Raw genomic sequence first — 22,947 nt, 5'->3', positions numbered from 1 at the left:
CATACGGTGATGTCATCCAAGCAGTGGGTCAAAGTTGGCTTCAACCCTCGTCTGCATATGAAAAGAGAAAAGGGGCGTGCAGGGCATGGCGGCCTTTTGCGGCACTTGGATGACCCCTAGTTCACATTAAACACCTCCACCCTCCTTCGGTGTGGGGCTCATGTTGGCTATGCCCCAGCCCCTGAAGCATTCAAGCTGATTTCTTGCAGCAGCTGGGCACTGTAACAGCTCCAGAGCTGCTCTGTACGGCAAGTAAAAGGGTGTGGGCCCTGCAGCACTACCTGTAGTTTGCATTGTGCATTGGAAGGCACAAAGTAAGCAGACAGGAGGAGAAGTCAGGATAGTGCACAAGGGTATAAAAGGGAGGGGCTCATGAAAAAAGAAGTGGAAACAGACAGCAAACTAGGCTGGAGAGAGACCTGAGACAAAGAGATCTGAATTATACGAGAGCTGACCAGGGGAAACACAAATTATGCAGTCAAGCTTCCCACATTTGGGGAAATCGCAGGGGCACCACACCCAGAGTGCAATGGGTGAGCCTTGCCCTGGGAGAAGCACCTTCATGATCAAAGTATCTCACCTGGCAGGTAAGTAGGAGTTGGGCTAGAGCTGGGGAGGGTCGCTGCTCTGGCACCCCCCTGTCAAGTGAAAGAGATCCAACTGAGGCAGCACAAGGGAACTCTCGAAAGAAGAACAAGGCTAGAGGAAGATCTGAGACAAATAAATCTGACTTTTACCAGAGCTGTCCAGAGGAAAGCACAAACACAGTCCCCCACTACCACAAATAATGCAGTCGTGTTTCCCACATTTGGGGAAATCACAGGGGTCAGCATACCCAGAATGCAATGAATGAACCTCACCCTGGGAGAACAATCTTCATGACCATGGTATCGCCTATGCAAAATAAGTATGATTTGGGATAGGGCTGGGGAGGGCCGCTGCTCAGGCACATCTCTGTCAAGTAAAGGAGATTCAACTGAGGCAGCACAAGGGAACTCTCATCTGGGGACAACAACTGCAGGGAGAACACATATTTCCAGATAAACATGGGAGGGCAGAAGGCTGCCTAATACTGAAGCACCCCCAAACAACAAACCAAATGCAACAACTAGTACAAGCATTCCTGGGGGAAGGCCAGCAGCAGATGGATTTGCATATGGTGATGTCATCCAAGCAGTGGGTCAAAGTTGGCTTCAACCCTCGTCTGCATATGAAAAGAGAAAAGGGGCGTGCAGGGCATGGCGGCCTTTTGCGGCGCTTGGATGACCCCTAGTTCGCATTAAACACCTCCACCCTCCTTCGGTGTGGGGCTCATGTTGGCTATGCCCCAGCCCCTGAAGCATTCAAGCTGATTTCTTGCAGCAGCTGGGCACTGTAACAGCTCCAGAGCTGCTCTGAACGGCAAGTAAAAGGGTGTGGGCCCTGCAGCACTACCTGTAGTTTGCATTGTGCATTGGAAGGCACAAAGTAAGCAGACGGGAGAAGTCAGGATAGTGCGCAAGGGCATAGAAGGGAGCGGCTCAAGAAAAGAGAAGTTGAAACAGACAGCAAACTAGGCTGGAGAGAGACCTGAGACAAAGAGATCTGAATTATATGAGAGCCGACCAGGGGAAACACAAATTATGCAGTCAAGTTTCCCACATTTGGGGAAATCGCAGGAGCAGCACACCCAGAGTGCAATGGGTGAGCCTTGCCCTGGGAGAAGCACCTACATGATCATAGTATCTCACCTGCCAGGTAAGTAGAAGTTGGGCTAGAGCTGGGGAGGGTCGCTGCTCGGGTACCCCCCTGTCAAGTGAAGGAGATCCAACTGAGGCAGCACAAGGGAACTCTCGAAAGAAGAACAAGGCTAGAGGAAGATCTGAGACAAATAAATCTGACTTTTACCAGAGCTGACCAGAGGAAAGCACAAACACAGTCCCCCACTACCACAAATAATGCAGTCGAGTTTCCCACATTTGGGGAAATCACAGGGGTCAGCATACCCAGAATGCAATGAATGAACCTCACCCTGGGAGAACAATCTTCATGACCATGGTATCTCCTATGCAAAATAAGTATGATTTGGGATAGGGCTGGGGAGGGCCGCTGCTCAGGCACATCTCTGTCAAGTAAAGGAGATTCAACTGAGGCAGCACAAGGGAACTCTCATCTGGGGACAACAACTGCAGGGAGAACACAAATTTTCAGATGAACATGGGAGGGCAGAAGGCTGCCTAATAATGAAGCACCCCCAAACAACAAACCAAATGCAACAACTAGTGCAAGCATTCCTGGGGGAAGGCCTGCAGCAGATGGATTTGCATACGGTGATGTCATCCAAGCAGTGGGTCAAAGTTGGCTTCAACCCTCGTCTGCATATGAAAAGAGAAAAGGGGCGTGCAGGGCATGGCGGCCTTTTGCGGCGCTTGGATGACCCCTAGTTCGCATTAAACACCTCCACCCTCCTTCGGTGTGGGGCTCATGTTGGCTATGCCCCAGCCCCTGAAGCATTCAAGCTGATTTCTTGCAGCAGCTGGGCACTGTAACAGCTCCAGAGCTGCTCTGTACGGCAAGTAAAAGGGTGTGGGCCCTGCAGCACTACCTGTAGTTTGCATTGTGCATTGGAAGGCACAAAGTAAGCAGACAGGAGGAGAAGTCAGGATAGTGCACAAGGGTATAAAAGGGAGGGGCTCATGAAAAAAGAAGTGGAAACAGACAGCAAACTAGGCTGGAGAGAGACCTGAGACAAAGAGATCTGAATTATACGAGAGCTGACCAGGGGAAACACAAATTATGCAGTCAAGCTTCCCACATTTGGGGAAATCGCAGGGGCACCACACCCAGAGTGCAATGGGTGAGCCTTGCCCTGGGAGAAGCACCTTCATGATCAAAGTATCTCACCTGGCAGGTAAGTAGGAGTTGGGCTAGAGCTGGGGAGGGTCGCTGCTCTGGCACCCCCCTGTCAAGTGAAAGAGATCCAACTGAGGCAGCACAAGGGAACTCTCGAAAGAAGAACAAGGCTAGAGGAAGATCTGAGACAAATAAATCTGACTTTTACCAGAGCTGTCCAGAGGAAAGCACAAACACAGTTCCCCACTACCACAAATAATGCAGTCGTGTTTCCCACATTTGGGGAAATCACAGGGGTCAGCATACCCAGAATGCAATGAATGAACCTCACCCTGGGAGAACAATCTTCATGACCATGGTATCGCCTATGCAAAATAAGTATGATTTGGGATAGGGCTGGGGAGGGCCGCTGCTCAGGCACATCTCTGTCAAGTAAAGGAGATTCAACTGAGGCAGCACAAGGGAACTCTCATCTGGGGACAACAACTGCAGGGAGAACACATATTTCCAGATAAACATGGGAGGGCAGAAGGCTGCCTAATACTGAAGCACCCCCAAACAACAAACCAAATGCAACAACTAGTACAAGCATTCCTGGGGGAAGGCCAGCAGCAGATGGATTTGCATATGGTGATGTCATCCAAGCAGTGGGTCAAAGTTGGCTTCAACCCTCGTCTGCATATGAAAAGAGAAAAGGGGCGTGCAGGGCATGGCGGCCTTTTGCGGCGCTTGGATGACCCCTAGTTCGCATTAAACACCTCCACCCTCCTTCGGTGTGGGGCTCATGTTGGCTATGCCCCAGCCCCTGAAGCATTCAAGCTGATTTCTTGCAGCAGCTGGGCACTGTAACAGCTCCAGAGCTGCTCTGAACGGCAAGTAAAAGGGTGTGGGCCCTGCAGCACTACCTGTAGTTTGCATTGTGCATTGGAAGGCACAAAGTAAGCAGACGGGAGAAGTCAGGATAGTGCGCAAGGGCATAGAAGGGAGCGGCTCAAGAAAAGAGAAGTTGAAACAGACAGCAAACTAGGCTGGAGAGAGACCTGAGACAAAGAGATCTGAATTATATGAGAGCCGACCAGGGGAAACACAAATTATGCAGTCAAGTTTCCCACATTTGGGGAAATCGCAGGAGCAGCACACCCAGAGTGCAATGGGTGAGCCTTGCCCTGGGAGAAGCACCTACATGATCATAGTATCTCACCTGCCAGGTAAGTAGAAGTTGGGCTAGAGCTGGGGAGGGTCGCTGCTCGGGTACCCCCCTGTCAAGTGAAGGAGATCCAACTGAGGCAGCACAAGGGAACTCTCGAAAGAAGAACAAGGCTAGAGGAAGATCTGAGACAAATAAATCTGACTTTTACCAGAGCTGACCAGAGGAAAGCACAAACACAGTCCCCCACTACCACAAATAATGCAGTCGAGTTTCCCACATTTGGGGAAATCACAGGGGTCAGCATACCCAGAATGCAATGAATGAACCTCACCCTGGGAGAACAATCTTCATGACCATGGTATCTCCTATGCAAAATAAGTATGATTTGGGATAGGGCTGGGGAGGGCCGCTGCTCAGGCACATCTCTGTCAAGTAAAGGAGATTCAACTGAGGCAGCACAAGGGAACTCTCATCTGGGGACAACAACTGCAGGGAGAACACAAATTTTCAGATGAACATGGGAGGGCAGAAGGCTGCCTAATAATGAAGCACCCCCAAACAACAAACCAAATGCAACAACTAGTGCAAGCATTCCTGGGGGAAGGCCTGCAGCAGATGGATTTGCATACGGTGATGTCATCCAAGCAGTGGGTCAAAGTTGGCTTCAACCCTCGTCTGCATATGAAAAGAGAAAAGGGGCGTGCAGGGCATGGCGGCCTTTTGCGGCGCTTGGATGACCCCTAGTTCGCATTAAACACCTCCACCCTCCTTCGGTGTGGGGCTCATGTTGGCTATGCCCCAGCCCCTGAAGCATTCAAGCTGATTTCTTGCAGCAGCTGGGCACTGTAACAGCTCCAGAGCTGCTCTGTACGGCAAGTAAAAGGGTGTGGGCCCTGCAGCACTACCTGTAGTTTGCATTGTGCATTGGAAGGCACAAAGTAAGCAGGCAAGGTCCAGAGAACAGTTAGAGGTCGGAGTAGCACTATCTCAAGTAGTACTACGACAGCACGGATGGATTCTAAATATTCCAAAATCGCAGCTGATTCCGACGACACGTCTGCTGTTCCTAGGGATGATTCTGGACACAGTACAGAAAAAGGTGTTTCTCCCGGAGGAGAAAGCCAAGGAGTTATCCGACATAGTCAGGAACCTCCTAAGACCAGGCCAAGTGTCAGTACATCAATGCACAATGGTCCTGGGAAAGATGGTGGCTTCTTACGAAGCGATTCCATTCGGCAGATTCCACGCAAGAACTTTTCAGTGGGATCTGCTGGACAAATGGTCCGGATCGCATCTTCAAATGCATCAGCGGATAACCCTGTCTCCAAGGACAAGGGTGTCTCTCCTGTGGTGGTTACAGAGTGCTCATCTCCTAGAGGGCCGCAGATTCGGCATTCAGGATTGGGTCCTGGTGACCACGGATGCCAGCCTGAGAGGCTGGGGAGCAGTCACACAGGGAAGAAATTTCCAGGGCTTGTGGTCAAGCATGGAAACGTCACTTCACATAAATATCCTGGAACTAAGGGCCATTTACAATGCCCTAAGTCAGGCAAGACCTCTGCTTCAGGGTCAGCCGGTGTTGATCCAGTCGGACAACATCACGGCAGTCGCCCACGTAAACAGACAGGGCGGCACAAGAAGCAGGAGGGCAATGATGGAAGTGGCAAGGATTCTTCGCTGGGCGGAGAATCATGTGATAGCACTGTCAGCAGTGTTCATTCCGGGAGTGGACAACTGGGAAGCAGACTTCCTCAGCAGACACGATCTTCACCCGGGGGAGTGGGGACTTCACCCAGAAGTCTTCCACATGATTGTGAACCGTTGGGAAAAACCAAAGGGTGGACATGATGGCGTCCCGCCTCAACAAAAAACTGGACAGATATTGCGCCAGGTCAAGGGACCCTCAGGCAATAGCTGTGGACTCTCTGGTAACACCGTGGGTGTACCAGTCAGTGTATGTGTTCCCTCCTCTTCCTCTCATACCAAAAGTACTGAGAATCATAAGAAGGAGAGGAGTAAAGACTATACTCGTGGCTCCGGATTGGCCAAGAAGGACTTGGTACCCGGAAATTCAAGAGATGCTCACGGAAGACCCGTGGCCTCTACCTCTAAGAAAGGACCTGCTCCAGCAGGGACCATGTCTGTTCCAAGACTTACCGCGGCTGCGTTTGACGGCATGGCGGTTGAACGCCGGATCCTGAAGGAAAAAGGCATTCCGGATGAAGTCATCCCTACCCTGATCAAAGCCAGGAAGGATGTAACCATACAACATTATCACCGTATTTGGCGTAAATATGTTGCGTGGTGCGAGGCCAGGAAGGCCCCTACAGAGGAATTTCAACTGGGTCGTTTCCCGCATTTCCTGCAAACAGGACTGTCTATGGGCTTCAAATTAGGGTCCATTAAGGTTCAAATTTCGGCCCTGTCAATATTCTTCCAAAAAGAACTGGCTTCTGTTCCTGAAGTTCAGACGTTTGTCAAGGGAGTACTGCATATACAGCCTCCTTTTGTGCCTCCAGTGGCACCTTGGGATCTCAATGTAGTTTTGGGATTCCTAAAATCACATTGGTTTGAACCACTCACCACTGTGGACTTAAAATATCTCACATGGAAAGTGGTAATGCTGTTAGCCCTGGCTTCAGCCAGGCGTGTCTCAGAATTGACCAAAACAAAAAACTGCAACAAACGAGTGCCTAATCATCAAAATAAAAAGTGAAAACCAATACGTGTTTCATAGAATTAAATAATCACAACTTTATGTTCCTGATAGTCTGCGCTTGCCGGAATACTATGTGTAGTATTGTGGTGATAGCATAGAAAAAGAACAAACGGCTGCGCTGAATATCAGGAACGAAACATGATGTACAGAGAGCCAACGTAAAAAATAACAATGTTTATTAATAAAACATATAAAAAGATTAATTGTCAAATAACCGGTGAAAAATATATACAAATATATATAAGAACAGTCACTAGACGTGAACTAGTGGTATATTGTAATGACTCAGCTTATTGGGGTGAAAAGTTCCGTGATTCACTTGTTAGATAGTTGATAAATACCAGGTGTGTTGGTAGGATCCTAATGAATAAAAAAGTCCCTCAGTTGAAATTGATATTCAATACCTTTCCAAAATGGGCTGGTAAGAGCCGAGCGTCCTCGGCTTCAATGTCCTGCAATGCCCATATACGCTGTGCAGCGGAAAGGAATGGATCGTCTCTCTCACAACCCGGTCGTGGTGGCGTGTGCGCTGAAGCCGCTGATGTCGGATGCTGTAGAAGGAGGGTGCAGCGGGGACCAAGGAACACCTGGAAGATTTCACCTGAGCTGAGTGTGGATAGGGGCGGGTCCTGACGCGTTTCGTCACGTTCACGTGACTTTCTCAAAGGTAGAATGTTCTTATATATATTTATATATATTTTTCACCGGTTATTTGACAATTAATCTTTTTATATGTTTTATTAATAAACATTGTTATTTTTTACGTTGGCTCTCTGTACATCGTGTCTCAGAATTGGCGGCTTTATCCTATAAAAGCCCTTACCTAATTTTTCATATGTGGTGCCTGCGGCTACTAGGGACTTGGAGGATTCCAAGTTGCTGGACGTAGTCAGGGCCCTGAAAATATATGTTTCCAGGACGGCTGGAGTCAGAAAATCTGATTCGCTGTTTATCCTGTATGCACCCAGCAAGCTGGGTGCTCCTGCTTCTAAGCAGACGATTGCTCGTTGGATTTGTAGTACAATTCAGCTTGCACATTCTGTGGCAGGCCTGCCACAGCCAAAATCTGTAAAAGCCCATTCCACACGGAAAGTGGGCTCATCTTGGGCGGCTGCCCGAGGGGTCTCGGCTTTACAACTTTGCCGAGCAGCTACTTGGTCAGGGGAAAACATGTTTGCTAAATTCTACAAATTTGATACCCTGGCTAAGGAGGACCTGGAGTTCTCTCATTCGGTGCTGCAGAGTCATCCGCACTCTCCCACCCGGTTGGGAGCTTTGGTATAATCCCCATGGTCCTTTCGGAGTCCCCAGCATCCACTAGGACGTTAGAGAAAATAAGAATTTACTTACCGATAATTCTATTTCTCATAGTCTGTAGTGGATGCTGGGCGCCCATCCCAAGTGCGGATTGTCTGCATTACTTGTACATAGTTATTGTTACAAAAATCGGGTTATTGTTGTTGTGAGCCATCTTTTCAGAGGCTCCTTCTGTTATCATGCTGTTAACTGGGTTCAGATCACAAGTTGTACGGTGTGATTGGTGTGGCTGGTATGAGTCTTACCCGGGATTCAAAATCCTTCCTTATTGTGTACGCTCGTCCGGGCACAGTATCCTAACTGAGGCTTGGAGGAGGGTCATAGGGGGAGGAGCCAGTGCACACCAGCTAGTCCTAAAGCTTTTACTTTGTGCCCAGTCTCCTGCGGAGCCGCTATTCCCCATGGTCCTTTCGGAGTCCCCAGCATCCACTACGGACTATGAGAAATAGAATTATCGGTAAGTAAATTCTTATTTTCTGGACTGTGTCCAGGATCATCCTTAGGAATAGAAGACGTGTCGTCGGAATCAGCTGCGATTTTGGAATATTAAGAATCCAACCGTGCTGCCGCAACACTACTTGAGATAGTGCTACCCCGACTACCAACTGTTCCCTGGATCTTGCCCTTATCCGGAGATCGTCCAAGTAAGGGATAATTAAAACTCCCTTCCTTCGAAGGAGTATCATCATTTCGGCCATTACTTTGGTAAAGACCCGGGGTGCCGTGGACAAACCAAACGGCAGCGTCTGAAACTGATAGTGACAGTTCTGTACCACAAACCTGAGGTACCCTTGGTGAGAAGGGTAATTTGGGACATGGAGATAAGCATCCTTGATGTCCAGAGACACCATATAATCCCCTTCTTCCCGGTTTGCCATCACCGCTCTGAGTGACTCCATCTTGAATTTGAACCTTTGTATGTAAGTGTTCAAGGATTTCAGATTTAAATTAGGTCTCACCGAGCCGTCCGGCTTCGGTACCACAAACAGCGTGGAATAATACCCCTTTCCCTGTTGTAGGAGGGGTACCTTGATTATCACCTGCTGGGAATACAGCTTGTGAATGGCTTCCCATACCGCCTCCCTATCGGAGGGAGACGTCGGTAAAGCAGACTTTAGGAAAACGGCGAAGGGGAGACGTCTCAAATTCCAATTTGTACCCCTGAGATACCACCTGAAGGATCCAGGGGTCCACCTGTGAGTGAGCCCACTGCACGCTGAAATTTATGAGACGGGCCCCCACCGTTTCTGTTCCTGGGAACTGGCTGTTTGCTGCAGCCTTTTTCCTCTCCCTCTGCCACGGGGCAGAAATGAGGAGCCTTTTGCCCGCTTGCCCTTATGGGGCCCAAAGGACTGCGCCTGATAATACGGCGTCTTCTTATGTTGAGAGGCTACCTGGGGTAAAAATGTGGATTTCCCAGCCGTTGCCGTGGCCACCAGGTCTGTTAGACCTACCCCAAATAACTCCTCCCTTTTATAAGGCGATACTTCCATATGCCTTTTGGAATCAGCATCACCTGACCACTGTCTTGTCCATAACCCTCTTCTGGCAGAAATGGACAGCGCACTTACTCTTGATGCCAGTCGGCAAATATCCCTCTGTGCACAACGCATATATAGAAAGCATCTTTTAAATGCTCTATAGTCAGTAATATACTGTCCCTATCTAGGGTATCAATATTGTCAGTCAGGGAATCCGACCAAGCCACCCCAGCACTGCACATCCAGGCTGAGGCGATTGCTGGTCGCAGTATCACACCCGTGTGAGTGTATATACATTTTAGGATATTTTACTGCTTTCTGTCAGCAGGTTCCTTAAGGGCGGCCATATCCGGGGACGGTAGTGCCACCTGTTTAGACAAGCGTGTGAGCGCTTTATTCACCCTAGGGGGTGTTTCCCAATGTGCCCTATCCTCTGGCGGGAAGGGGTATGATGCTAATAACTTTTTAGGAATTAACAGTTTTTATCAGGGGAAACCCACGCATCATCACACACTTCATTTAATTCCTCAGATGCAGGAAAAACTACAGGCAGTTTTTTCTCACCCAACATAATACCCTTTTTAGTGGTACTGGTATTATCAGAAATGTGTAAAAACATTTTCCATAGCCTCAATCATGTAACGTGTGGCCCTACTGGAAGTCACATTCGTCTCTTAATCGTCGACACTGGAATCAGTATCCGTGTCGGCGTCTGTATCTGCCATCTGCGGTAACGGGCGTTTTAGAGCCCCTGATGGCTTTTGAGACACCTGGACAGGCACAGGCTGAGTAGCCGGCTGTCTCATGTCATCAATCTTTTGTAAAGAGCTGACACTGTCACGTAATTCCTTCCATAAGCTCAGCCACTCAGGTGTCGACTCCCTAGGGGGTGACAACTCCATTACAGGCAATTGCTCCGCCTCCACACCATTTTCCTCCTCATACATGTCGACACAATCGTACCGACACACAGCACACACACAGGGAATGCTCTGATAGAGGACAGGACCCCACTAGCCCTTTGGGGAGACAGAGGGAGAGTATGCCAGCACACACCAGAGCGCTATATATATATATATATACAGGGATAACCTTATATAAGTGTTTTTCCCCTTATAGCTGCTGTATTGTTATACTACGCCTAATTAGTGCCCCCCTCTCTTTTTTAACCCCTTTCTGTAGTGTAGTAACTGCAGGGGAGAGCCAGGGAGTTTCCCTCCAACGGCGCTGTGAGAGAAAATGGCGCCAGTGTGCTGAGGAGATAGGCTCCGCCCCCTTCTCGGCGGCCTTTTCTCACGTTTTTCTGTGGAATCTGCCAGGGGTTAAAATTCATCCATATAGCCCTGGGGGCTATATGTGATGTATTTTCGCCAGCCAAGGTGTTTCTATTGCTGCTCAGGGCGCCCCCCCCTAGCGCCCTGCACCCTCAGTGACCGAAGTGTGAAGTGTGCTGAGGAGCAATGGCGCACAGCTGCAGTGCTGTGCGCTACCTTGGTGAAGACAGGATGTCTTCTGCCGCCGATTTTCCGGACCTCTTCTTGCTTCTGGCTCTGTAAGGGGGCCGGCGGCGCGGCTCTGGGACCGAGCTCCGAGGCTGGGCCTGTGTTCGGTCCCTCTGGAGCTAATGGTGTCCAGTAGCCTAAGAAGCCCAATCCACTCTGCACGCAGGTGAGTTCGCTTCTTCTGCCCTTAGTCCCTCGATGCAGTGAGCCTGTTGCCAGCAGGTCTCACTGAAAATAAAAAACCTAAAACAAAACTTTCACTAAGAAGCTCAGGAGAGCCCCTAGTGTGCACCCTTCTCGGCCGGGCACAAAAATCTAACTGAGGCTTGGAGGATTGTCATAGGGGGAGGAGCCAGTGCACACCAGGTAGTCCTAAAGCTTTACTTTTGTGCCCAGTATCCTGCGGAGCCGCTAATCCCCATGGTCCTTACGGAGTTCCCAGCATCCACTAGGACGTCAGAGAAACACTGATAGAGTACATTATATTTATGAATTAATTGCTTCCAGATTCTGCAGCAGCATCATCAGCACCACCAGTGTTACTCACAGTCACTTCACACTGACTGCTGCACAACACATCACTTAATTTCCGGGCCGCCCGCCACCTGGTGAAGAGACATGGGAGATGAAGGACCAGCAGTGCCACGTTGAGCGGAAGTATTGTTAATTAGTTACCCACACACTCCTTGTGACACCTGCTCCCCGTCTGCCCTCCCACCCGCCGCCTGCCGTCCGGAACCCGCACTGACAAGTAAGTCTCAGCAGAATGTGTCTGCCAGCAGCTCCCAGTCCCTCCTAGAGGAACACTGCCAGTGGTGTGGCGGCCGCGGCACACTAGGACTGAGAGACCGCAGCAGGAGGAAAGCACAGGTGGGCGGGAGGAGAGCATGGGCGGACATCACCACGTCACATTGCAAGGTGACGCCAGTCCCCCCAGTGAGGCCGCCGACGAATGCACTCAGCATAGTATTAGCAGCAGGCAGAGGGGGGTCGGGTGCAGCGGTGGTGGGAGGTACGGAAATGAGCTGCAGGCTAGGCTCCACCGATCACACACTCAGCGATCACTGTGCTACTCAAGCGTGGCGTGCAGCGGTGCTGGACATTAGGGAGTGCCTGTGCGCACCAGGCACCCCCTGTACGCACGCCTATGCGCTACCACCCCCCATATGCCACACTACATCACTATGCTACAGCCCTCCCATATGCTGCACTTCATAATTACACTATACCCCCCATACAACATACTACATCACCACACTACACTACTCACAATAAAATTAAAACATCCCAGTTCCTCATTCTTAATGAGCTCACGTGAGTTCTCTCCCCAACGGAGCTCCAGACCAAGTAACAATGAAGACACCAGCAGCGTGTAGGGGGCAGGCCTGGTCCACTTGTCAGGAGAGAGCAGTCACAGGAGGGTAAGAAGGGGGCGGGGCCTAGTCCTACAGACGGGAGAGAGCACAGACAGGAGAGAGCAAGGTACAGGGGTAGAAGGGGACGGAGCCTATTCTTACAGGCTTTCAAAATTCGACTTTAAAATTCGACATTTGACAAATTCGACTTTTCTGCAATGGTACAAATGCGGCAATTCGACAAAAGTATATTCAATTGAAGTTTGTAAATTCGACAACAGTGCTTTTAAACAGTAAATTCGTCATTTTCAATCCGCCACACTTTGCTGGCGGAATCTAATAAAATTTTTTTAAAAACATGTTTTTTTTTATGCAGTTTTTTTTTTTTTGGTTATAGCATATCTATTTATATTAGAAGGGATTAGGTACTTGGTTTGTCTTTTTTGGAGGCACAAGTATTATTTATATATTTTTTAAAATATTATTTATTTTTTAAATGGAATGTGAAAAACCCGAAAAAAAAATTGCGTGGGTCCCCCCTCCAAAGCATAACCAGCCTCGGGCTCTTCGAGCCGGTCCTGGTTCTAAAAATCCGGGGGAAAAACGGACAGGGGATCCCCCGTATTTTTAAAACCAGCACCGGGCTCTGCGCCTGGTGCTGGTGCAAAAAATACGGGGGACAAAAAGAGTAGGGGTCCCCCGTATTTTTTACACCAGCATCGGGCTCCACTAGCTGGACAGATAATGCCACAGCCGGGGGTCACTTTTATACAGTGCCCTGCGGCCGTGGCATTAAATATCCAACTAGTCACCCCTGGCCGGGGTACCCTGGGGGAGTGGGGACCCCTTCAATCAAGGGGTCCCCCCCCCCAGCCACCTAAGGGCCAGGGGTGAAGCCCGAGGCTGTCCCCCCCATCCAAGGGCTGCGGATGGGAGGCTGATAGCCTTGAGAAAATTTAAAGAATATTGTTTTTTCTAGTAGTACTACAAGTCCCAGCAAGCCTCCCCCGCAAGCTGGTACTTGGAGAACCACAAGTACCAGCATGCAGGAGAAAAACGGGCCCGCTGGTACCTGTAGTTCTACTGGGGGAAAAATACCCAAATAAAAACAGGACACAGACACCGTGAAAGTATAACTTTATTTCCCACCTGCCGACACACACATACTTACCTATGTTGACATGAAGCAGTCGGTCCTCTTCTCCAAGTAGAATCCACGGGTACCTGAAAATAAAAGATAATTATACTCACCTGATCCAGGTTCCAGATTAAATCCACGTACTTGGCAAAACAACAAACCGAACACCCGGACCAGACGGACTGAAAGGGGTCCCATGTTTACACATGGGATCCCTTTCCACGAATGCAGACATCCGAATCTCGCGAGAATCCGACAGCGGGATGATGACGTTCGTGCGCGCTCGGGCTAGCCGAGCAAGGCGGGAAGGTTCGAACCTGCCTCGGACCCGTGTAAAATGGGTGAAGTTCGGGGGGTTCGGATTCCGACGAACCGAACCCACTCATCACTAGTATGTACGTGAGTGTCAGGTGCCGTGCGCGTACATACGTGTCAGTGCCGTGCGTGTACGTACGTGTGTGTCAAGTGTCGTGCGTGTACGTGTGTGTGTGTGTGTGTGTGTCAGGTGGCGCGTACCTACATGTGTGTATGTCAGGTGCTGTGCATGTGTGTACGTACAGGCGTGTGTCAGGTGCCGCGCGTGTACGTACGTGTGTGTGTGTGTGTGCCAGGAGCCGCGCGTGTACATGCGTGTGGGTGTCAGGAGCCGTGCGTATACGTACATACGTGTAGGTGTCAGGTGCCGTGCGTATACGTATATACGTGTGTGTGTCAGGAGCCGAGCGTGTTCGTACATGTGTGTGTGTGTGTGTGTGTGTGTGTCAGGAGCCACGCGTGTGTGTGTGTCAGGAGCCACGCGTGTTCGTACATGTGTGTCAGGTGCCGCACGTGTAAGTGTGTGTGTGTTTTAAATTCCGCGTGTGTACGTACGTATGTGTGTGCCTGGAGCCGCGCGTGTACATACATGTGTGTGTGTGTCAGGTGCTGTACGTGTATGTGTGTGTCTCAGGTGCTGCACGTGTATATGTGTGTATCTCAGGTGCTGCATTTGTATGTGTCAGCTGCCACGTGGGTGTCAGGTGTTGAGCGTGTATGTGTTTGTGTCGCATCTGTATGTGTGTGACTGTCAGGTGCTGCACGTGTATGTGTGTGTCAGGTGCTGCATGTATATATGTGTGTGTTAGGTGCTGTTCATGTATGTGGGAGTGGCAGGTGCTACATGTGTATATATGTGTGAGTGGCAGGTGCTGCGTGTGTATACGAGTGTGTGTGAGGTGCTGCGAGTGTATGTGTGTGTTAGGTGCTCTGAGTGTATATGATTGTGTGTCAGGTGCTGTGCGTGTGTGCGTTAAATGCCACATGTATGTATGTGTGTCAGGTGCTGCGTGTGTGTGTGGGTGTGTCAGGTGCTGCATGTCTGTGTGTGTGGGTGTGTCAGGTGCTGCATGTGTGTGTGTGTGTGTGTGTCTGTCAGGTGCTGCATGTGTGTGTCAGGTGCTGCATGTCTGCGTGTGTGTGTCAGGCGCTGCATGTCTGTGTCAGGTGCTGCGTGTGTGTGTGTCAGGTGCTGTGTGTGTGTGTCAGGTGCTGCGTATGTGTGTGTGTGTCAGGTGCTGCGTGTCTGTGTCAGGTGCTGCGTGTCTGCGTGTGTGTGTCAGGTGCTGCGTGTCTGCGTGTGTGTGTCAGGTGCTGCATGTCTGCGTGTGTGTGTCAGGTGCTGCGTGTGTGTGTGTGTGTCAGGTGCTGCGTGTCTGCGTGTGTGTGTCAGGTGCTGCGTGTCTGCGTGTGTGTGTCAGGCGCTGCATGTCTGTGTGTCAGGTGCTGCGTGTGTGTGTGTGTGTCAGGTGCTGTGTGTGTGTCAGGTGCTGCGTGCCGTGTGCGTGTGTCAGGTGCGTGAGTGTGCGTGTGTCAGGTGCGTGAGTGTGTGTGTGTCAGGTGCGTGAGTGTGTGTGTGTGTGTGTCAGGTGCGTGAGTGTGTGTGTCAGGTGCGTGAGTGTGTGTGTGTCAGGCGCTGCGTGTCTGTGTGTGTCAGGCGCTGCGTGTCTGTGTGTGTCAGGCGCTGCGTGTGAGTGTGTGCGTGTGTGTCAGGTCCGTGTGAGTGTCAGGTGCTGCGTCTGTGTGTGTGTGTCAGGTGCTGCATGTGTGCGTGTGTGTCAGGCGCTGCGTGTGCGTGTGTCAGGCGCTGCAGGGAGGGCGGGGGGGGACGGACACACAGCAGGGAGGGCGGGGGGAGAACGGACACACAGCAGAGAGGAGGAGGGGGGGTGGACGGACACAGCGGGAGGAGGGGGGGTGGCCGGACACAGCGGGAGGAGGGGGGGTGGCCGGACACAGCGGGAGGAGTGGGGGGTGGCCGGACACAGCGGGAGGGGGGGGGGTGGCCGGACACAGCGGGAGGGGGGGGTGGACGGACACAGCGGGAGGGGGGGGTGGCCGGACACAGCGGGAGGGGGGGGTGGCCGGACACAGCGGAAGGAGGGGAGGGTGGCCGGACACAGCGGGAGGAGGGGAGGGTGGCCGGACACAGCGGGAGGGGGGGGGGTGGCCAGACACAGCGGGAGTGGGGGGGTGGCCGGTCACAGCGGGAGGGGGGGGTGGCCGGACACAGCGGGAGGTAGGGGGTGGACGGACACAGCGAGAGGGGGGGGGGTGGCCGGACACAGCGGGAGGGGGGGTGGCCGGACACAGCGGGAGGAGGGGAGGGTGGCCGGACACAGCGGGAGGAGGGGAGGGTGGCCGGACACACAGCAGGGAGGGCGCGGGGGGGAACACACTGCAGGGAGGAGGGGGGGGACACACAGCAGGGAGGGCAAGGGGGGGGGCGACGGACACACAGCAGGGGGGGGGAGACGGACACACAGCAGGGAGGGCGAGAGGGGGAAGGGGGGGTGACTGGTGACCATAGAGACCTTGATAAATACCGCATACTGCAGGGAGGGAGGGCCGGACACAGCGGGAGGAGGAGGAGGGAGGAGTGGCCGGACACAGCTGCCCGAGACGCCTCCTACTGCCAGCCGCACCACAGACGCGGGGAGGAGACGCAGGCAGCCACCAGGGAAGGTCCGGCGGGCGGCCGGGCACACAGCGGGCAAGCGGGCGGGCGAGCGGGCGAGCGGGCGGGCGGGCGGGCGGGAGGGGAGGGTGGCCGGGCGGGCGAGAGGGGAGGGTGGCCGGACACGCGGGGGAGAAGTGGAAGCTGGGTACACAGCGGTGGGCTGCCTGACAGAACTCACCCAGTGCTACGCAGCTCCGGCGATCTCCTCCCGCTTCATGGACCTCAATGAACTCACACGCCGGGAACCGCTGGCTGTCCTCCTGCAGCTCCACGTGACTCCTTCCCGCTCTGTCTCCTCGTGCCCAACTGCCAGAGCTACTCTCTGTACACCCCCTGCTGGCGGTCACTGCGCAGGCGCAATAAATTGAAATGCCCTATCTCTATAATGGGGCATATTTCTCTTAATTAAAAAAACCCTATAACTTTCTGAAAAACCACAACCCCAAAAGGCACTACACTGGGGCATACTCTATCTAGTAAAACAAACCCCAAGTCTTAATTCGTCCTCTATCCTGAGTTATGCCTTCCCAAAAAAATCTTCATTCACTCTATAGGAAAACGTTGTCAAAAAGCCACAGAGGGAGTGGCAGAAAAAAACTGACAGTTGGAACTTTAGCTTACTCCCAATTCCTCATTTTTTATTATTTTGCCCTGAAATTTGGCCTGCAGCAGCGGGTGACGATTCTACGCGTCCATGCCAAATTTCAGCTCAGTACGTCCTATCAGTTTTGAGGTGTAGCCCCTCAAACACCATGCCCCCATCTCAGAAGTTCCCTATGGGAGAATTCCGTTTGTTCGATTCAGCCTTAATATAAGGGCACGACCGTGCCCTTATAATTGACAGTATTGTTTTCTTTCAAAAATCCACTTAATTTTCTTTACCCGATTATTAAAATGGTAATTGACAAAAAAACAAACTACATTGTCACCAGAAGAGCAATACAAAATGTACAAGTGATATATTAAAATCATCTTTCCAGCTTGAATTTCAATGATGCATTGGGGCAACGATTTTGTGAGAAACATCTTCACCCTTAAATAAAGATTTTCTTAATTCCTTACCTGTGTGCTAATTAGATATCACCTTGTTTTCACATTAAACAGACTTCCACATGAGAAAACAGCAAAGATGCAGTGGCGTTAATGTTTCCTGGTGTCAACCTGTATTATTTCCGTAGACATTGAAATGAGGATGCATCTTGCTGCCTTTCCAATGAAGCAAGTTTAATTTAGTAATAGGTGAAAAACCATCCCTACAAAGATGTTAATCAGATACTTGGCTTTGTGGACACTTTTCAGAGAACAAATTTGTTATCATAAAAATAAAGCCAGAAAATGAAGAGCTGTTTAATCACTCAATTGGATTTTTCTGCCAGCATTTTTCTTTTTCTCTGCAACCCACTGCTAAATTGTGCTTCCTAGCTGTTTTTTTTATAAAATCACTTAATCAAATCTAACTCTGATTACATCAGAGAAGGCCAGGTACCCTACACCATAAGAGGGGGTTTGCAATTTTGACTTGTCTACTTAAATATCACCAAAATCTGATCATAAGGTCAATTACGTCCCTGGGTGGGATTGAACCACCAACCTTTTGATTAATAGCTGAACACACTAACCGATTGCGCCACAGAGACACTTTGCAAAAAGTATATACTGACAAAGACTAATAAGCATTCATCTAGAACGTTTCCTAGAAAAACTTTAAAAAGTCAATAATCTGGAGAGTGTTTGTAAGATGTTTCTTCCAGCAACCAATGAAGAAACACATTGGTACTTTCGCATGATGAGTGAGTGCTTCAGGATCTCTTGCACTTACATGTGCAGCAGAGTACTGCAATGGAAGCATGCTGGGTCCATAACCCAGAGGTAGGCAGATTGAAACTATCCTTTGCTATATGCATTTTTTTTTTGTTCATTAAAGTAATCCAAAACTGGGATTGATATTTTAGCTTTTATTTTTACTTAAAGTACAATAACTTTTACCATTTTAATTTGTTTTAATAGTATATTGACAGTATTGTTTTCTTTCAAAAATCCACTTAATTTTCTTTACCCTATTATTAAAATGGTAATTGACAAAAACAAACTACATTGTCACCAGAAGAGCAATACAAAATGTACAAGTGATATATTAAAATCATCTTTCCAGCTTGAATTTCAATGATGCATTGGGGCAACGATTTTGTGAGAAACATCTTCACCCTTAAATAAAGATTTTCTTAATTCCTTACCTGTGTGCTAATTAGATATCACCTTGTTTTCACATTAAACAGACTTCCACATGAGAAAGCAGCAAGGATGCAGTGGCGTTAATGTTTCCTGGTGTCAACCTGTATTATTTCAGTAGATATTGAAATGAGGATGCATCTTGCTGCCTTTCCAATGAAGCAAGTTTAATTTAGTAATAGGTGAAAAACCATCCCTACAAATATGTTAATCAGATACTTGGCTTTGTGGACACTTTTCAGAGAACAAATTAGTTAGCATAAAAATAAAGCCAGAAAATGAAGAGCTGTTTAATCACTCAATTGGATTTTTCTGCCAGCATATTTCTTTTTCTCTGCAACCCACTGCTAAATTGTGCTTCCTAGCTGTTTTTATAAAATCACTGAATCAAATCTAACTCTGATTACATCAGAGAAGGCCAGGTACCCTACACCATAACAGGGGGTTTGAAATTTTGACTTGTCTACTTAAAGATCACCAAAATCTGATAACAATGTCAATTAAGTCCCTGGGTGGGATTGAACCACCAACCTTTTGGTTAATAGCCTTACACACTAACTGATTGCGCCACAGTGACACTTTGCAAAAGTACATACTGACAAAGGCTAATAAGCATTCATCTAGAACGATTCCTAGAAACATTTTAAAAAGTCAATAATGTGGAGAGTTTTTGTATGATGTTTCTTCCATCAACCAATGAAGAAACACATTGGTACTTTCCCATGATGAGTGAGTGCTTCAGGATCTCTTGCACTTACATGTGCAGCAGAGTACTGTAATGGAAGCATGCTGGGTCCATAACCCAGAGGTAGGCAGATTGAAACTATCCTCTGCTATATGCATTTTTTTTTGTTAATTAAAGTAATCCAAAACTGGGATTGATATTTTTGCTCTTTTATTTTTACTTAAAGTACAATAACTTTTACCATTTTAATTTGTTTTAATAGTATATTGACAGTATTGTTTTCTTTCAAAAATCCAATTAATTTTCTTTACCCGATTATTAAAATGGTAATTGACAAAAACAAACTACATTGTCACCAGAAGAGCAATACAAAATGTACAAGTGATATATTAAAATCATCTTTCCAGCTTGAATTTCAATGATGCATTGGGGCAACGATTTTGTGAGAAACATCTTCACCCTTAAATAAAGATTTTCTTAATTCCTTACCTGTGTGCTAATTAGATATCACCTTGTTTTCACATTAAACAGACTTCCACATGAGAAAGCAGCAAGGATGCAGTGGCGTTAATGTTTCCTGGTGTCAACCTGTATTATTTCAGTAGATATTGAAATGAGGATGCATCTTGCTGCCTTTCCAATGAAGCAAGTTTAATTTAGTAATAGGTGAAAAACCATCCCTACAAATATGTTAATCAGATACTTGGCTTTGTGGACACTTTTCAGAGAACAAATTAGTTAGCATAAAAATAAAGCCAGAAAATGAAGAGCTGTTTAATCACTCAATTGGATTTTTCTGCCAGCATATTTCTTTTTCTCTGCAACCCACTGCTAAATTGTGCTTCCTAGCTGTTTTTATAAAATCACTGAATCAAATCTAACTCTGATTACATCAGAGAAGGCCAGGTACCCTACACCATAACAGGGGGTTTGAAATTTTGACTTGTCTACTTAAAGATCACCAAAATCTGATAACAAGGTCAATTAAGTCCCTGGGTGGGATTGAACCACCAACCTTTTGGTTAATAGCCTTACACACTAACTGATTGCGCCACAGCGACACTTTGCAAAAGTACATACTGACAAAGGCTAATAAGCATTCATCTAGAACGATTCCTAGAAACATTTTAAAAAGTCAATAATGTGGAGAGTTTTTGTATGATGTTTCTTCCATCAACCAATGAAGAAACACATTGGTACTTTCCCATGATGAGTGAGTGCTTCAGGATCTCTTGCACTTACATGTGCAGCAGAGTACTGTAATGGAAGCATGCTGGGTCCATAACCCAGAGGTAGGCAGATTGAAACTATCCTCTGCTATATGCATTTTTTTTTGTTAATTAAAGTAATCCAAAACTGGGATTGATATTTTTGCTCTTTTATTTTTACTTAAAGTACAATAACTTTTACCATTTTAATTTGTTTTAATAGTATATTGACAGTATTGTTTTCTTTCAAAAATCCAATTAATTTTCTTTACCCGATTATTAAAATGGTAATTGACAAAAGCAAACTACATTGTCACCAGAAGAGCAATACAAAATGTACAAGTGATATATTAAAATCATCTTTCCAGCTTGAATTTCAATGATGCATTGGGGCAACGATTTTGTGAGAAACATCTTCACCCTTAAATAAAGATTTTCTTAATTCCTTACCTGTGTGCTAATTAGATATCACCTTGTTTTCACATTAAACAGACTTCCACATGAGAAAGCAGCAAGGATGCAGTGGCGTTAATGTTTCCTGGTGTCAACCTGTATTATTTCAGTAGATATTGAAATGAGGATGCATCTTGCTGCCTTTCCAATGAAGCAAGTTTAATTTAGTAATAGGTGAAAAACCATCCCTACAAAGATGTTAATCAGATACTTGGCTTTGTGGACACTTTTCAGAGAACAAATTTGTTAGCATAAAAATAAAGCCAGAAAATGAAGAGCTGTTTAATCAGTCAATTGGATTTTTTTGCCAGCATATTTCTTTTTCTCTGCAACCCACTGCTAAATTGTGCTTCCTAGCTGTTTTTATAAAATCACTGAATCAAATCTAACTCTGATTACATCAGAGAAGGCCAGGTACCCTACACCATAACAGGGGTTTTTGAAATTTTGACTTGTCTACTTAAATATCACCAAAATCTGATCACAAGGTCAATTACGTCCCTGGGTGGGATTGAACCACCAACCTTTTGATTAATAGCTGAACACACTAACCGATTGCGCCACAGAGACACTTTGCAAAAAGTACATACTGACAAAGACTAATAAGCATTCATCTAGAACGTTTCCTAGAAAAACTTTAAATAGTCAATAATCTGGAGAGTTTTTGTAAGATGTTTCTTCCATCAACCAATGAAGAAACACATTGGTACTTTCCCATGATGAGTGAGTGCTTCAGGATCTCTTGCACTTACATGTGCAGCAGAGTACTGTAATGGAAGCATGCTGGGTCCATAACCCAGAGGTAGGCAGATTGAAACTATCCTCTGCTATATGCATTTTTTTTTGTTAATTAAAGTAATCCAAAACTGGGATTGATATTTTTGCTCTTTTATTTTTACTTAAAGTACAATAACTTTTACCATTTTAATTTGTTTTAATAGTATATTGACAGTATTGTTTTCTTTCAAAAATCCAATTAATTTTCTTTACCCGATTATTAAAATGGTAATTGACAAAAACAAACTACATTGTCACCAGAAGAGCAATACAAAATGTACAAGTGATATATTAAAATCATCTTTCCAGCTTGAATTTCAATGATGCATTGGGGCAACGATTTTGTGAGAAACATCTTCACCCTTAAATAAAGATTTTCTTAATTCCTTACCTGTGTGCTAATTAGATATCACCTTGTTTTCACATTAAACAGACTTCCACATGAGAAAGCAGCAAGGATGCAGTGGCGTTAATGTTTCCTGGTGTCAACCTGTATTATTTCAGTAGATATTGAAATGAGGATGCATCTTGCTGCCTTTCCAATGAAGCAAGTTTAATTTAGTAATAGGTGAAAAACCATCCCTACAAATATGTTAATCAGATACTTGGCTTTGTGGACACTTTTCAGAGAACAAATTAGTTAGCATAAAAATAAAGCCAGAAAATGAAGAGCTGTTTAATCACTCAATTGGATTTTTCTGCCAGCATATTTCTTTTTCTCTGCAACCCACTGCTAAATTGTGCTTCCTAGCTGTTTTTATAAAATCACTGAATCAAATCTAACTCTGATTACATCAGAGAAGGCCAGGTACCCTACACCATAACAGGGGGTTTGAAATTTTGACTTGTCTACTTAAAGATCACCAAAATCTGATAACAAGGTCAATTAAGTCCCTGGGTGGGATTGAACCACCAACCTTGTGGTTAATAGCTTTACACACTAACTGATTGCGCCACAGCGACACTTTGCAAAAGTACATACTGACAAAGGCTAATAAGCATTCATCTAGAACGATTCCTAGAAACATTTTAAAAAGTCAATAATGTGGAGAGTTTTTGTATGATGTTTCTTCCATCAACCAATGAAGAAACACATTGGTACTTTC

At 47.4% G+C, this 22,947-nt stretch overlaps 6 non-coding genes and 2 pseudogenes across 6 annotated transcripts; all 8 read right to left on the bottom strand.

The window, feature by feature from the left end:
* Positions 1 to 432: 432 nt before the first annotated feature.
* Positions 433 to 595, bottom strand: LOC135013905 (U1 spliceosomal RNA). The gene has a single exon (XR_010212493.1). It is a non-coding gene; the product is annotated as a U1 spliceosomal RNA (small nuclear RNA).
* A 152-nt stretch (positions 596 to 747) lies between these two features.
* Positions 748 to 911, bottom strand: LOC135013909 (U1 spliceosomal RNA). The gene has a single exon (XR_010212497.1). It is a non-coding gene; the product is annotated as a U1 spliceosomal RNA (small nuclear RNA).
* Positions 912 to 1,603: 692 nt separating this feature from the next.
* Positions 1,604 to 1,745, bottom strand: LOC135013900 (U1 spliceosomal RNA; annotated as a pseudogene).
* A 152-nt stretch (positions 1,746 to 1,897) lies between these two features.
* Positions 1,898 to 2,061, bottom strand: LOC135013906 (U1 spliceosomal RNA). The gene has a single exon (XR_010212494.1). It is a non-coding gene; the product is annotated as a U1 spliceosomal RNA (small nuclear RNA).
* Positions 2,062 to 2,735: 674 nt separating this feature from the next.
* LOC135013904 (U1 spliceosomal RNA) lies at positions 2,736 to 2,898 on the bottom strand. The gene has a single exon (XR_010212492.1). It is a non-coding gene; the product is annotated as a U1 spliceosomal RNA (small nuclear RNA).
* Positions 2,899 to 3,050: 152 nt separating this feature from the next.
* On the bottom strand, positions 3,051 to 3,214 carry LOC135013898 (U1 spliceosomal RNA). Its single transcript, XR_010212489.1, has one exon. It is a non-coding gene; the product is annotated as a U1 spliceosomal RNA (small nuclear RNA).
* Positions 3,215 to 3,906: 692 nt separating this feature from the next.
* On the bottom strand, positions 3,907 to 4,048 carry LOC135013899 (U1 spliceosomal RNA; annotated as a pseudogene).
* Positions 4,049 to 4,200: 152 nt separating this feature from the next.
* On the bottom strand, positions 4,201 to 4,364 carry LOC135013897 (U1 spliceosomal RNA). The gene has a single exon (XR_010212488.1). It is a non-coding gene; the product is annotated as a U1 spliceosomal RNA (small nuclear RNA).
* Positions 4,365 to 22,947: the final 18,583 nt, after the last annotated feature.

This window comes from Pseudophryne corroboree, unplaced genomic scaffold (assembly GCF_028390025.1).
Source record: "Pseudophryne corroboree isolate aPseCor3 unplaced genomic scaffold, aPseCor3.hap2 scaffold_2788, whole genome shotgun sequence".
In the NCBI taxonomy this organism is placed as follows: Eukaryota; Metazoa; Chordata; class Amphibia; order Anura; family Myobatrachidae; genus Pseudophryne; species Pseudophryne corroboree.
This window is presented reverse-complemented; position numbering and strand designations above follow the sequence as displayed.